Source organism: Typopeltis vanoorti, chromosome 21 (genome assembly GCF_054136105.1).
Source record: "Typopeltis vanoorti isolate ZY-2024b chromosome 21, IOZ_Tvanoo_1.0, whole genome shotgun sequence".
Classification (NCBI taxonomy): Eukaryota; Metazoa; Arthropoda; class Arachnida; order Uropygi; family Thelyphonidae; genus Typopeltis; species Typopeltis vanoorti.
Window position 1 is genome coordinate 3310939 of NC_143569.1, and position 17186 is coordinate 3328124.

The window sequence follows — 17186 nt, forward strand, 5'->3', positions numbered from 1 at the left end:
TGACCCTTCTTCCCACATATTCGTCCTCCCTCCTCATCACATGACCAAACCATCTCAACCTTGCCTCCTGTATTTTTGCTCCTAAGTTCGTAACTTTCACTGTTCCCCTGACATAGTCATTTCTCAGATGATCCTTCCTGGTCACATCACACATCCACCTAAGCATTCTCATCTCTGCTATTTCCATCCTGCTGATGTTATTTTTCCTCAGGGCCACAGTTTCTATAGCATATGTCTTAGCTGGCCTCACTACTGTCCTGTAGATTTTGCCTTTCGGATTGATCGTCACCCTCTTATCGCATAACACTCCAGCCATCTCCCTCCAGTTCCTCCAACCCGTTTGTATCCTGCATCCCACTTCCTTCTCAGCTCCTCCATCTTCTTCCACTGTTGAACCTAAGTATCTAAAGTCTCTCACCTTCCTGATGACATTTCCTTCCAGCTCCAGATCTATCTCCTGGCCACCGCCCACTGCACAACACATATACTCTGTCTTACTTCTGCTCAGTCTCATACCTCTCTCTTCCAGTACTTTTCTCCATCTTTCCAGTTTAGTTTCCGCTTCTTCTCTTGAATCTACACACAGCAAGATGTCATCTGCATACAACATTGCCCAAGGTGCATCTTCTCTCACCTCCTCTGTTACCACCTCCATCACAATATTAAACAGAAACGGACTTAATGCTGACCCTTGATGCAAGCCAACTGTTACTTGAAAACTTTCTGTCTCTCCCAAACAGGTCCGAACACTTGTCTTCACATTTCTGTACATTTCCTGCACCAACCTGACATATTTCTCCGGCACCTTCTTCTCCCTCAGACACCTCCAGACTTCTTGCCTTGGCACTCTATCGTATGCTTTCTCCAGATCAATAAATACCAGATGTAGCTCCCTTTGTTTCTCTCGATATTTTTCCATCATCTGTCGTAACCCAAAGATAGCATCTGTTGTTGATCTACCAGGCATGAAGCCAAATTGTTCCTTTGCAATCTCCACCTCCTCCCTCAATCTACCATCAAGAACCCTTTCTAGGATCTTCATTGTGTAGGACATCAACTTTATTCCTCTGTAATTTTTACAGTCTTGTGCATCCCCTTTACCCTTGTAGATGGGAACAAGAGTACTCTCCCTCCATTCCTCAGGTATATTTTCCTGTTGGCAAACTTTCATGAACAGGTCCCACAGCAGGTCAATTCCCTCTTCCCCCAGTGCCTTCCATGCCTCCACTGGAATTCTGTCAGGGCCCACCGCTTTTCCATTCCTCATCCTCTTCATGGCCTCCGTCACTTCCATTCTACTGATGTTCTGCACCATCCCCTCAGAAGGCTGCCCATCTCCTCTGTGAGTCCTTGCATTTTCCTCATTCAAAAGTCCCTCAAAGTATATTTTCCATCTGTTTCTTATGTCCACATCCCTCCATAATACTCTTCCTTCAGGATCTTTAATCTGCCTCACATGTAAGATGTCTTTAGCTGCTTTATTTCTACATTTCGCTAGTTGGTAAATTTTTCTCTGTCCTTCCTTTGTTTCTAATTGATCATACAGATCTTGATATGCCATGGCCTTCGCCTGTGCCACAACTCTCTTGGCTTCTTGCTTTCTCTCTTTGTACACCTCTCTGTCCTCTTCCACTCTTGACTCATCCCACTTCTGCTTTGCCTTCCTCTTAGCTGTCACTGCCACTTGTACATCATTATTCCACCACCAACCCTCCTTCTGCTCTCTAATCTTTCCAGATGTCTCACCAAGCACCTCGATTGCACAGCTCAGAATTACTTTTGAATTATGTTTCCACCAATCTTGTACACTTTCCAGTCCATCCGAAATCCTCTCTAACACTCTCTCCCTAAAACGATTCTTCACACTCTCCTCTTTTATGCGAAACCACTTAATTGTCTTCATCCCATGGCAACCAGAAGTTCTTATCTTCGATCTTATTTTAAAGTCTGCGCACAGCAGTCGGTGTTGTTGTGCTACTTCATCTGTTGGAATTACTTTACAATTTGTCACAACCTTAAGATGTTTTCTTCTAGTCAAAATGTAGTCAATTTGACTAGAAGAAAACATCTTTTTAGTCAATTTGACTAGAAGAAAAAATCCAATTTCATTCGCATGATCCTGTCGTTCCTTCTACCCACGTCTAGTACTTCACCCTTCATTCTGCCACACACCACAATTCCTACACCATTTCTTCCCTCGTTATTCGCTCCAGAGTAGAACAATTTATATCCATCTCCCAGTTCCTTTGCCTTTCCACCTTGTCTCCTGCACACACAAAATGTCCAACTTCCTCTTCCTCATCATGTCTGCCACCTCTCTTCCCCTTCCAGTCATGCTTCCAACATTCAGTGTTCCCACTTGCAACATCCTCTCCACCTGCTGGGCTCGCTTCTTTAACTGCACCCGCCCTTGATGCGGTAGCCCTCGTCCACTTCTCACAGCTGTAGGGCGATGTGGCTGCGCGTCGCTTAAGGGGTACGCCCTGGCCCTTATATCATTTTCTCTTCGACTCGTAATCATAGTTTGAGTTGGCACTGAAGTTTTCCGACCGGATGCCCTTCCTGACATCAACCCTCGCATTTATCCGGGCTTGGGACCGGCACCTATATGTTGTTAGTTGTTATATGTATAATATAACAACTAATAATAATAAATAAAAATTAATTTAAAAAAATAAGCAGTAAACATAAAGGCTACTGGTAAGACTGAACTTGGAGCCCAGAGTATTCAATTTCTGTGAATGCTATGCTAAAATAATAACATCCAAATCATAAATCATGCACACCAAATTAAGTTAAATGAAACTAGTTTAGTGTTGGCATTTATACATTCACATTTTCAGATGACTTGTCCATTTTTCCTTAAACTGCAAAGCCTGTTATTTAGTCTGTTATGTCAGCTGATGTAATAGACTAAATGAACCAAATAAAAGAGGAAACACAATAATACTGGTTTGTATAACTGTGATAAATTACACTGAGATTGGTGTTGATTTTCTACATTGTTATCTTCAGCAATAACTACTTTCAGAAAGTGCAGACTTGCATAAGGGAGAATTTAATAAAACTACATAGAAAACTGAATAAACATAATACACATATTCATGCACAATATAAATAGATGAAAATTAGACATACCTAGGCTTCAAGAAAAGCACAATTTGAAGATCAAATCTGTTATATGCTTGCTGAAAAATACAAACCTAGAAAGTTTGGTAATCTTTGTGATATTTAGAACGTGTTAAATAGTAGAATTAAAGCCTTTTAATTCAGAAAAGTGTAATTCGAACCAAATTAGAATACTAAGTCTCTGTAGGAATATATTGATGATGTGAACCTTCTAAAATTTATGAAGAGTTAATTTTAACTTTGACACAGTTATGTTCCAGTAGTGCAGATAAATGTATTTTATTGAATATTCTCATCATTTCATGTTCTGTCGTAGGTAAAATGAAAAAAATAAAAAGATAAAACCAGAGAAAGAAAACTGATTATGACGTAAAAAAAAAAAAAAAAAAAAAAATTATTATTCAAGTAATTTTAAATTCACTGAACCATACATTTATGGAAATCTCTAATTGTACTCTCAGGAGCAATGTTTAATCTGTCTCACTTCTAGAAATGATTTGTGCCTATCTAATAACCAGGCAGGAATTTACTAGTTCAAATGGAATAACTTTGAAAGCATTATATGAAAGTTGTGATTAAATTAGCCTTTGCAGAGTTTAATCTGAAGAGGAGTATTGATTGTTTTTAAGCTCAGTCAAGTGAATAATTTTAGAAATGAAACAAAAAGTAATGCGAAATTCACAATAAATAACTTTAAAACCATTAGTTAATATAGCTCCACTTGATTTTCAATATTTATAAATTATAAGTATTAAAAATCAGTAATGATTCGTATTAAATTCAGACACCTGTAGAACATTAAGTATTTGTGGAATTTTGTTTCTGCATTAATTTGATTGTAAAGTTGTATAGTAAAGTAATTCCCTAACTATGAAAAAGTCATTTGCGATTGTATCGTTTTATGTAACATTATTTAGATGGAAAGATGTCCTTCAGTGTTTGAGAGATAATGGTATAAAGACTTATACCATTCAAACCTATTCATGCTACTTTTGGTCTCAAAAGAGAATGCAACAGTTTCAAATATGTTTAAAAACTGCTGGGAAATATCCAAGCTTTTTTTTTTTCTTCAAATAAATATACTATAATTTTTGTCATCATTAAACCTGACCTGAATGAATAAGGAATACACTAAAAAGTATATTTTATTCAGTCCGTTGCGTGAAGTTTTGCTTCATTCAAAATAAGATAGTTTTTTCCTGTTCTCCATTCTACAGACATGGAAGATTCCATACAAAAGAAAAAAAAAATTGATCCTGTAGATTAAATTGACTTTGAATGTAGCAGCTAATGAAGAAAAATTCCTTTCATCCACACATCTCCAGACCATTTCATTCCCATCCCATCTTCCTTTACATGTTAAGCTTGATGGCCTACTGCAGCCAAGTAACTAGTCTTCTTTGAAACATAATTTATGCTTTGATAGAGTGGTTAATCCAATCTGCCTAGTGTATTATTGCTCTCAGTTGTATGTGTTTTTCTGGCTGGTTTGCCTATTTTGTAGAATGAAAAACCTGAGTTTCCAGGAGGAAAAACTGTGCCACCTCCATAGGAGACCAGCTGATGCACCATCAGTTGAAAAGCACTAATTACGTTCTTAATATCTTTCAAAGGATTCAAACCTGAATCTTTTCAGTTTCGAATCCTAAGGACATCGTCGAAATTGATGTACCTACAGAGGCTCTTCAGGCCACTCCTTAATAACAAAAGTATGAATATTAATTTCACTTGGACCAAATTTATACAATTACCCATAAATGTTTCATAGATCTCTTCAGAACTTATATGTAGGACATTTTAGATTCTCCTCTGGTTTGAATATAGCATTTTTCCCTAGAATATTTTTATTTTAACCATTTTAATATGTAGATGGTAGTTTTTTATTAAAAAAACATACTCCAGTATGCCAATATAAACTACAGGCAACCCTCGTATAACACGATACTTATACAACACGGTTTCGCTATAACGCGGTCTACAAATTGTAGTAACCCTTTATCTTTTCATATATTTTTCACTGCATGACTTAAAAATCAAATTTTATCTTCGTTAAATTTGTGTCTGCCCGTATCGTGCATGTAGTTATAAGTAGCAAATTTCAGGGGAAATATCCTTTAGCACGCATATACGTCAATTGTTTACCGTATAAAGTGTTAATTCTTGTTGAAAGTTGTCTTTGTCTTCTGCCAGGAAAGTGCATTAAAAATCATAAATGTGTTAATCTTCTCAACCTGAGCACTTCATTTTCTTCTGAGTTACATACAATATGTAATGCTTTTTTTTATGCAAAAAAAATTATTTCTATAGTAATGGCCACATAGAGGGCTTTTGCAATATGGTTGAAAACGAAATTAATGAATTAATTGATGGGGAAATAGATTTAAATGAGGAGGAACTGGTACAATTAATAGATGACGTCGAACCAAATGGCGGGGAAGTTCTGTCGAAGATTCTGATTGTGATGAATCTGTTAAAAAATTCAGTTTAAAGAAATTAACAGAAGGATTGGACTTGGCAAGAACGTTAGGAAGCTATTTTATGGATTATGACCCCAGAACAGAGGGCTCTGGAAAATTCATGAGACAATTGGATATTTGTTTAGCTCCATATTATGAACTTAAGCAAGGTCTTATTACTGACTTCTTGATAATTTAACCAGCCGAAGTATGCAATGAGAATTATACAAATGAAATCATCACTTGAAATCCAAGAGATTTCAAGTGATGACGACTTCCGGCCACTCGTAAATAAAGAACATATACGAAATATTCATTTTGAAGACATTCATGAAGATGGTAATATGCACTTTATTTTATGCAATGAAGTTTATGTACAATTTGTAATTTTATAAGCTTATACTATATATTTGTTTCATAGTTTATATGTTTTCTTAACTTACATGAATTAAATAAAAATATTTTTTTGGTGGGTATGTCATTGTTGTTTATATAATTTAAAAAAAAACGATTTTGGAACCTAACCCTACGTTTTTTATGTAATCTCGCATAACGCGATTTATATAACGCGACATTTCTATGGAACCTAACATCCGCGATATACGAGGGTTACCTGCATATTCATTTTATTAAATCTACTAGTTTTGCAGTCTCTGGTATGCCACTTCAGAAGTAATTTGCATAAATATACTTTAAAAAGATGTTTATTATACCTATCATTTGCTACAAAAGGTAATGTCACACATGGCTTATATTATAATAGCAAGTGGTCTGTATGTTAACAGTGTTAAATTATTATTATACTATACCTCCATGAGGTCTTATTTAACTCAACATCAGAGATCACTTTACAATCATCCAACTACATCACCTACACAATGCAGTTATTTCTTTTAATTGCATGTGCTCTCTTGGCTAATTTGCCTGTTTTAAATGTGCACATTGTTGTTGCCCTGGTTGACATATTACTTCCTTATCCCATTCTGTGCAAAGCCAGGCTGCTTTATTATAGCAGATCAAGCATGTGTGGTCGAGCATTAACTTTAAAAAGATGTTTCTTATGTTATTTTGATTTGATGTCAAATAATGTTAAGTTTCTCTCTTGTGGGCAAGTCTAAACATGATTCAGTTCAGCCAAATAAGCGCCTCCGTAGCGCAATTGGAAGAACGACGGTACATTGCACCCTTCGATTGGAATAGGCCTAAGTTTGATTCTCGTCGCGACGGGAGGAATCTTTATCTGGACGATTTTAATCGAAGGTGAGTTAGCCAATCTCATATGGAGGTAGCAGGGTTTTTTATCCCGCATACAGACAAATCGGCCCTTCAGAAGACATGCAGTTTACTGACAAAAAAATACTAGGTGTGGTGGAGGTGGGCAGTAGATGGCGTTGATGGAGATGATTCGTAGTAGAGGTTCGGTGTAGTGGTTGAGACAGTTGTAGGTGTCCTCCCACGATGAGTCTTTGGACTCCTTGGAGGTATCAAGAATAATAATAATAATACAGCAGTCTACTGTTTATTCGACCACAGGAATGGCAAACTGCTTTCCTGATAATTGAAGGGTGGGATAATTGAATTACATTTGTGTGGTTCTGCATCAGAAGTTGAATTGGTTAATTGAAAGTCAGATAAATATTAGATTTCTGTATATCTTGTAAACCAGACAGCCTATGAGGAAAAATAAAAAATGGCAGAGGAAAAGAGGCATCAGAAATTGGAACAAACATATATAAAAAATAATAATAAATGAGAAAAATAAAACTTACAGAAAATTGTTATCTTCTGATATAGTTGAAAATAAATTATGCAATAAAGAATTCCATAGCTAAAAGAAAATTAGAACCTTATATAGATAAAACTGAATAAAGAAATTCAGTTTTATTCAGTTACAATTTAAAAAGGAATGGAATAATTATTATAAAACTTATGGAAAGGCAATGATTTTAGTACTCCTAACATAATGAGTAATAGTAGCAAATTAGAAACAGATAAATTAACTGAAATTCTGAAGATAAAGAAAAAAACAAAAAGCACCAGGAAATGATGGAATAAATAGGGAACTATTTAAATATTCTGGCTACAGCAATATAAAAAAAAAAAAAAAAAAGAGAGAGAGAGAGAGAATTAACAGAACTTAGTGAATTTATTTCTTATTTAAATAGTGCACATCCTGGAATCTGTTTCTTATACTTAAAAATAGAAGATAAGAGTGTTCCATTGCAGGATACATTAATCTCTATCTCTAACCAAAATTAATATTTGCAGTATATATAAAGAAAGCAAAATGCATGAATATATCTACATGCAAGATTACACAACACAACATCCTGAGAGATAAAGCACATGGTATAGCAGATTATTAGGATTTAAAAAACAGCTGACATGTTGCAATAAGAATCAGAACAGTCATGCAGTAGTGAAGGAAATTGTAGCTGCTGGTTCTGCAAGTTGCCATAGACATCTACTCATCTTACTTGTCCACTGTTAAAGAAGCCAGAAGTTTACAAAATATGTTGTACTTGTGCAATTTATGTAGACTAGATGGACCACTCAGGACAAATCCATATGAGTGAATAATATTGTAAAGTTTTGATTTGTTTATTTTCACTTGGTTACAAAGTAAATTATGATTACCACTGGCTGCATTAATTCAACATTGGCATCTTTCTAGCTTAGTCTCCCACTGATGAGACCTCAGTAAACATCAGAACTGGTCTTTGTAGTGACTTCTCCCATAATATCAATATACATATCCAAAAGGAAGTGTGCTTTGCATTATGAGATACTGAAGCAATTGACGAAAAATCAATAGCCTCTACATACAAGTAGCCTAGTTGTGAAGATATGCTATGTATAAACTTTGTTTGCTTACACTTGAGTAAAGATTAAACAAGAACATGATTTATTTTCAAATACAATTTGAAAATAAATCATGTTGAATTAATTAATTATCAATTAATTAATCCCTCAATGTTACTGTGTATATCAAAATCGTGTTAATCAAATATAATAATCAATGGTAAAAATTACAATTCGTCCATGATCGATTACTGTACTAATAATTTGTTTTATATGGTACTCTTTTAGGAAAGATAAAAAATGAATGCAAAGTAAATGTTTAATAAATGCTTGTTAGCTAAATTAGTTACTGCAATTTTTTATCAAAAAAAGTTATCAAGAGTCGTTTGAATAGTTTTAGTTTTTTCTTATCACCATAAATTCTATGATAACAAGCAAAATGACTCTCTAGACCGGTGGTCGATATAACATTGTTAGGGGTCGATAGAAATATACAAGACATCATTGTACGGGTAATATTTAATTCGGTTAACTTGAATTATCTCCATCTTGAATGACAACGCAATTAAGAGTGAATCGTGGGAACAGCAACATGAATAGGGCCTGTAAGATGGAGCAAAGTCATGAGAATAGTGACGGAGGCCAATCAAGTAGGCCAAAATGACGTATTTACCAACAAGCGTCGTTTTTGCTTATCCTATTATAATTACGTAATAGTAAAATAGAGAGGGTCGATAAAAAGTCGAGAAACTCTTGAAGGGGTTGACGGTCAAAGAAGTTTGGTGACCCCTGCTCTAGACCTTGGCAAACAAGCATTCTTTGAACATCTGGATCTATATCCGTTACTTGCTGCTTAAGTGATTCTAAACTGCGAAATATTCCATCCTGTTCTTTGATTGTTTTCTCCTCTGGAACCTCCTCTTTACATTCCATTTGTTCATTGTCTTCATATGCGCATTGTTGTTCAATTTCAAGATCACTGTCACTAAAATCTTTTGAATTTGAATCCAATAATTCTTTAACATCTTCTACATCAACACCATGGTCTTCACCAATTGCAACAATTTCTTTAACTACATTGTTCACAGGATTTTATTATTATTATTATTGTTGTTGTTCCGGGAAACTCCAAGGAGTCGACAGACTCATCGAGGGAGGCCCTAACATCATGTCTGGAACAACTATTCAACATTCACACAGTATCTATCATATCTTGCCTTGAACTCACGGTCGTAGCACCCACAACAGACTCTGGAAGCTTATTCCACTCATTCACCACTCTCCAAGTAAAAAACCTAGCTCTAACACCCTTGTCAACCACGCTCTTGCCCAGCTTCCATGCATGGCCCCTAGTCCTCCCACCACCAGTCATATTTTCAAAAATATCTTCTGGATCAATCTTATAAAAACCCTTCAGTAATTTGAATGTCTCAATCATATCACCCTTCCTTCGTCTATCGTCCAATTTCTGCAACCCAAAAAATCCTCAACCTATTCTCATAAGGTTCATTCCACAGACCTGCTATCATCTTGGTCACTCGTCTCTGGACCCTCTCCACTTCCTCCCCATCACAAAGAAACCCTGGTGCCCATAACTGGGCACAGAAGTCCAGATGGGGTCTTATCAAGGCTCGATATAGAGGAACAACAACTTGCTTCTCTCTGCATGTTAAAGTATTTTTCATAAGCCAAGTGATTTGGTGAGCTGTTTTAGTTACTTTTACAATGTGCCCCCCTAAACTTCAACTCCCTATCCACTAGCACTCCCAAATCCCTGGCCTCATCAATCTCCTGGAGTACGGTTCCACCTATGCGATATACTGCTGCTATTCTTTTCACCCCAAAGTGCATAACCTTACACTTTGCCACATTAAAAAACTGACATCCATTTTTCCTAGCCCAGTCCTCCAAACTATCCAAATCATCCTGTAAAATTTTGACATCCTGTGCACTCACAATTGCTCTACCCAACTTTGCATCATCAGCAAACAAGTGAACACTTCCTCTCAAATCCTTTCCAATATCATTGATGAACAAATTGAAAAGCAGTGGTCCAAGAACAGAGCCCTGCGGCACTCCACTAGTCACAAGACGTCTTTTAGACTCCACTCCTGAATAAACCACTCTCCTATCCATCTTACCAACCCTATATCTATCCCCATCTGCTCCAGTTTACTGATTAGGGTTCCATGTGGTATCCAAAACAACCTAAGTCATTGGTACATTTTGGCAAAAGGTTTTTCAAAACAGCTCTCATGCAGCTAGAAGACACTTGCTCCCATGAGTCATGAATGTTTTCAATTGCGAGTTTAATGTTAACATTTTTCCAAAATTCTTGGAGCATAATCACATTTTCTCCTGTTGCTGTTTCTACTGCCTTCAAGAATGTCTTTTTAAGAAAATAGGCTTTGAAAACTGCAGTGATGCCCATGTGCATGGGTTGTAGCAATGATGTCGTATTTGTTGGAAAAAATAAAACTTTCACATTCTCACGCAGATCATTAAGACAATTTTGATGACCAGGTGCATTATCTATAAAAGCAAAAGCGGTTTGGAAGCTAAGTTATTTCTCTTGCATTAAGCTTCAACTGCTAGACAAAAAAAAAAAAAAAAGGACTTAAATCAATCTTTGAATAGGCTTTGGGTAAGGAAACACTCCTCGAGGTTTGCATGTTTTTGCATAGTAAATTTAAAGGGTGCGTTAATTAAAACTTTGCCGTATATGTAAAGGGATTGCGGCAATTCATTTTGCTGTGTTAATCAAATCCCGAGTTAAGCAAGGGATACCAGTGTATTAGTTACATCCATGCAGTTAGCCTAGTGGCTTTGCACTTCACAACCATATGCCTGGGGAAGGAGTGTCCTAGGTTCAATTCTTGTCGAAGACATGAGGAGCTTAAGGATCTCAGCCATAGCCAAGTTAGCTGGTCTTGGGTGTGAGCAATAGGGTTTTTTCCACTAGTTTATCTGGAATTTTTCATCCCGCAAGCAGGCAAATTGACCCCGTGAACACACAGTACAGTCATAAGACATAGTACGGCAAGGAAGGCAACGGGAAATCACCTTGCTCATAGTCATTTCCCTAGATGGTGGAGTATACTATAGTTTCTCCTAAACAGCCAAAAGGCTATAACCACACAACATGTTGTGTGTGTATAACTTTACAACATCTTGTCAATAGTGTTGCCATCTATGGTCGAGGCTGAGAACTTTACAGACTACCCTCATACAAACAGCTATGCATTATACATGATTCAGACCTACAGCCTTTGTGATAAATAAGAATTATCTTTTATTGGAACCCTTTCAGGATTCTACTAAGCAAGGTGGTTATATTATAGCACTAGGTATAAAATTCTCTCTCACCCAGAGACTTAAAAAAAAAAAATCCACATCTCAGTGTGTTATGAATCTACATTATGAATAGCGTCACAATGTAGTATTTGTGGACTAAATTATTTAATCCTTAATTCCTGGGTGGTATTTACATTAACCTCTCTACCAGCTGAAGTGGATCAAATACATGTACTATCTAATGAATTTTCATGAGCAGCTTTCTTTCTTTCATAATTTTGCTGCTCTACCTTTAATCCTATAAAAGTCTTAAAATTGAGGTGGGTTATGTTGAATTATGGCTATGAAACTAGTGTCTTATGTCTTTTAATTGGGCATGTTTTTCTAGCTGGTTTGCATGTCTTGCAGGTTAAAAAACCTAAATTTCTACGAAGCAGCACCGGCGATCTCCATGCGAGACTCGTGTTCGTTTGAAAAATTATAAAGGTTCTTTGCATTCTGGATGGGATTCTAAACCAGAGTTTATAAGTAGTACTTAAGTTTTAATGTCTTTTAATAATCAATGCTCAGTCATGTACTATTTACTTTAGCAACAGTCTAAATAATTTGACTTTTAAAATACATTTGAAATAGCTGTTTTACTGGTACTATATGTGCATTATATATAATTTTTTTCATAAATAAGCTACACAATTTATACATCGTTGTGAAATGGAGCCTATAAATCAGGAGTAGGCAAACCTGTGGCTTGCAAATTTCATAATGGCTCTTAAGAGATTATTTTTTTTTTAATATAAAAAGAATTGGAGGGTAGCCCCCATTTTTCTTATCTCTTTTTTATTTAAAAGAAATAAAACATTTCCAGCTAAACACTTCTTTAATATGATTCTGCCATTGATGTAATCTGTTCACTTCTCTAAATTTTTCTAAAAACTCTCATCTCTATATCTCCAGTTAGCTGTTTTTTTATCTAATATACCTCCCAAATCCATAAGTTAAAATTGGCTTGACAACTACCTTATTGTTTTAACTAATTTCTTTCTTATTCCATATAAATTTATTTGTTTGATTCCATACTATACCAAATTTGCTAATTCTGCTGTTCATTGCCATGGAGAAGGGAATTCCATGTATAGAGAGGGATTTGCTTTTAAGGATTAGTTCAAAAGGAATGCATCCAAGATCCCACTTTCCAAAAACTTTTAATTTTATCTTGTCTGCATTAGCAGTTAATCCACTGATCTTACTGAATTTTTCCAAAATACCAAAAAAGATGTATATGGAATCATTATCCCTCAAAGTTCCTACTACATTGTCGGCATATGCTGCAATCTTATTTTCCTTCATATTTGAAGGAACTGTTATGAACCAGACCCAGGACAATACCAAGGTTAAATTGATGCAGAAATCATATATTTTCTGTATACAAATAGAAAATGCACATGAAAGTGATATATTCATATATCTCCCATATCTGGTACTACCTTATTATTAAAATTCTCTAGATTAGATAGATATGAAAAGATTTTTGCACTTGGTTGCAAATTAGATTAAACTTGCCAAGAAATTATATTATCGTTTTCATCCTTTATCCATGTGTATGTAAACAAAGTTTGCATATGAAATGTATTCACAGCTAGGCTATTTGTATTCCATAATGCAAAGCTTATTTTCTTACACATGGATAAAGAATAAAATAAGAATATAATTTCTTGGCAAGTTTAATCTAAAATATCGTGAGCACAAAATACCTTGTGGGAGTATGCAAAAGATGGAGTGTTGTCTTGTCCCATACTTTTTTTTAATAATTGTTTAAATGCCTTGACAGTTGAAAGGTGGTTATAGGAAAGAATTAATACAAAGAAAGAAATACCATTGGAAGTTGGTATCTAAACTCAAGGATACTTGTGGTGTGCAGAATAGAATGGAAGAAGAGGATTTGCCTGGGGGGGACAATAGAAAGTGTGTATATCGCAATAAAACCAGGTGAAAATATAAATGATATACTGTATATTATAATGATAATTGTTGCAAATGATCTTAGAGGTAGTGTGAATAGGATGGTGAGAGATTTGAGGTAATTGTTGGGAACTGTGCAGCAGAAAAGTGAGAGAGAGAAGATGGCGATTCTTTACCCACATATGATGCAGAATTGAGGAAGAGAGCAGCAGTAATGAATAGCACGATTGGGAGGATGTGTAGAAAGAGGGATCTGGAATATGTGGATGCTTAGTGTGCATTTGAGGAGAGATGACAACTGTATGCAAGAGACAGACTGCATTTATTTGAACATTAAGAGCATAGGCATGAAGAGATTGTTGTTCCTGAGGCAAGTGTTATGATAAGGAAGCTAGAGATGCCAGTGTGCACGATAGCAGGGATGGCCTCTTGTGGGGATAATCACCTGGGAGATGGAAGAATGTATGGTATGTTGCAGAATCAAGTGGAGTCTACAGAGAATAATAATAGGTACAGAAATGGTGACAATACATTGATGTTTCTTTATTCAACTGCCATGAGTATCAGGAATAAAGGAAGTGACTTCATGGCATTGATAGCCTCAGCCCATCTTATTGGAATCATTGAAATTTTGACTGAAAATAATGTCCTGACAGGAATAAAATTTGGAAGGAAAAGGCACTGATAGTTTTGAAAGAGTGAGGTGTAGGTGAACAAGACATGGTATTTAGTGGGATGTTGCTAAAGGCTATGGAATAAAGAGGGAGACGAGCAGGAAATGTTTAGGCTGATCTGTTTGATGAGGGCAAAGTAATCATTATTGAAGATTTTAACTATAGCAGTATAAATTGGGCACAGGAAGCATTATACTGTATAAGAGAATGAAATTTCTGAGGGACAAATGTCTCAGACACCATGTAGTACAGGAAACATGAGGATCGAGAATTTTATGTTAGGTTTTTCAAATACAGCTGTTAAGCGAGTGTGCCACATGCAGCATCATCTGTGGATGCCCAGTGAACCAGTCAGGTGGTTGCAAGAATTTCAAGTATGCTCTCATAAATTTGTTCGCACTTAAAGACGCTAGACCATCCATTGCCCGAAAATTGGTGGTGTACCTGTAATTGCTCTGAATTTCCATGAGTGGAAATTCAGAGCAATTATTTAAACAACTGCTTTTGAATATTACTGTTATCCAAATATCATGTACTACATTTCTATACCTTTAATCTGTTTCTGATGCTAACTGACTGTTCAGTTGAAAAGATATTACATATGTTCCAGTATTATCAGATCTTGTAGTTTCAGTCTTCTAAGGCACTTCTTATATAAGTCCACCTAAATCACCCTCTTCTTCTGGGGCTTTTTCCTACCATCCTGGCAACACACATCAGCTGCTAACCTTTCTTCTCCCATTCTGTTTAAATGACCATACCACCTTAGATTAGCTCTGCTTGCATTTCTAAATGCTAACAGTGTCAGGTTCTTTTCTAATATTGATATTTTTAATATGATTCTGCCATTGATAACATCTGTTCGCTTCCTAATTTTTTGCAGAACTCTCATACGTTGTCTCCTGCCTTTAATAAAGCATTTTGTTCTAACCCACATCTCAGATCCATAGATCAAAACTGCTTTGAACAGTGACTTGTATATGCCAGTTTAGTTTTTGGCCTAATTTCTCCCTTGTTGCACAATATTGCTGCCTATTTTCATATTCTTTGTCTTTTTTATTGCTGATTTTCCTATCAAACTTATTACAGCAATTATTCAGTTTACTTAAGGAATCCTTCAGACCTGTACTTGAATGTATTAGATGTTATATATTTATATAACATCATATGCATAAAGTAAAAAACTGAGATTAACATTGTGATCCCTGTAGATAATAATAGTGGAGGTAATGTATACCCTTATGTCATACCAATTTAAAAACATAATTTTTAACTGTTGACTTACAACTGAAATATAGACCATTTATTGCTTGATATAATGCACTATTTACATGATATTATACTCGTAGTGTTTTGAATAGATCTCTCCTGGCACCTTATTATATGCCTTTTCCCAGATCTGCCAAACTTAAATAATGATCTTGTAATTAAAATGAAAAGCCAAACAGCTTTTCATATTAATCCCTTTAATATTAAATAATGATCCTTATGATATTCCCATGATTTTTCAACCATTTGTCTTAAAGTGAAAATCTGATCTTTTCCAACCTGTATTTGGCCAACACCCAGCTTGCTGTTTTCCAGGTTTCCCTTCCATAGTTTTCTTAACATTTTTTCAAATATACTTGCATAACTCTTACTCGAACACTAAGTAGGAAAGCTCATCTATAATTCTCACATTCAGTTTTATTTCCTTTGTTATAGATGGGTACTATGAGAGCTCCACTCCAATCATTTAGAATTCTGCCTTTTGATCAGGCTTTCTAAATTATGCAGTGTAGCCACTGTAAAACTTACATATATGTATACCTCCATATTCGAGCATTTCAAGCAGCTTTTCTCTTGGCATTTTGTCATATGCACTTTCCTGATCTTTTTATTGCTGACTTACTGGACTTTAGGTTTCTTTTCGGTATAATATTAAATTTTATCCTGCTCAAAACTAAATGGTGATCACTTTCAATTTCAGATTTTCTGTATACTCTTGTCCTGAACCAGCATGAAAATATTTTTTTAACATCAATAACATTGTCGATGAGATTTTTCTCATTTGTTGTGTCTTCTCTCCAAATTATGTGCATCTTTATGTTAGAGTGTGTTAGTAATAACGAGTATTCTATACCTTGAAACAAAAATCCATCAAGTACTTACCATTATTATTTGCTTTGCTCATTGTCCCAAAATGTCTTTTATATCTGGTATTTGTTTCCTACTCTGTGTTTAGATCTCTACCAAGGACCATTTTTTTTTTCCTTTATGTCAGCTGTCTTTTCTAATGACTCAGAAAAGTGCTCCACTTCTTCCTTAGTAGAACTAGAAACTCTTCTGTTTGGCCAGAGGTGCAAATAAGCTTCATTGTCCAATTTTCCATTTTGATGCTTACCTACACCACTAGATAATGCCTGCCATCTAAGATTTACCTTGTTAGCATTGAATATTATAGTCACTCCTTTTTTTCCAGAATATAATATCTTGTATTTGTTATTTAGAAGATTCTCACCTGCTTTTATCTTCTTCGTTTCAGTAATATCAATTATGATGACCAGATACTAATTAAATCCTTTTGCTGGTTCCACTTCTTTTCTTGTGATGTCGCTTACATTGATGGTGCCTTGAATTTTGATTATTTATGGTACGATTCTGCTGCTAATGATATATATATATATATATATATATATATATATATATATATTATGTGAATTCATTTTTACTCGGTTGGAATATTATGAAAAAGTAACAGTCATTAAAACTTTTTCATATATATATATATATATATATACACACACACACACACACACACACACACACACACACATGAATAAATCAATGGAGATTATTATTCTGTAGATATAAACAGTCTAGGAAATAGAAT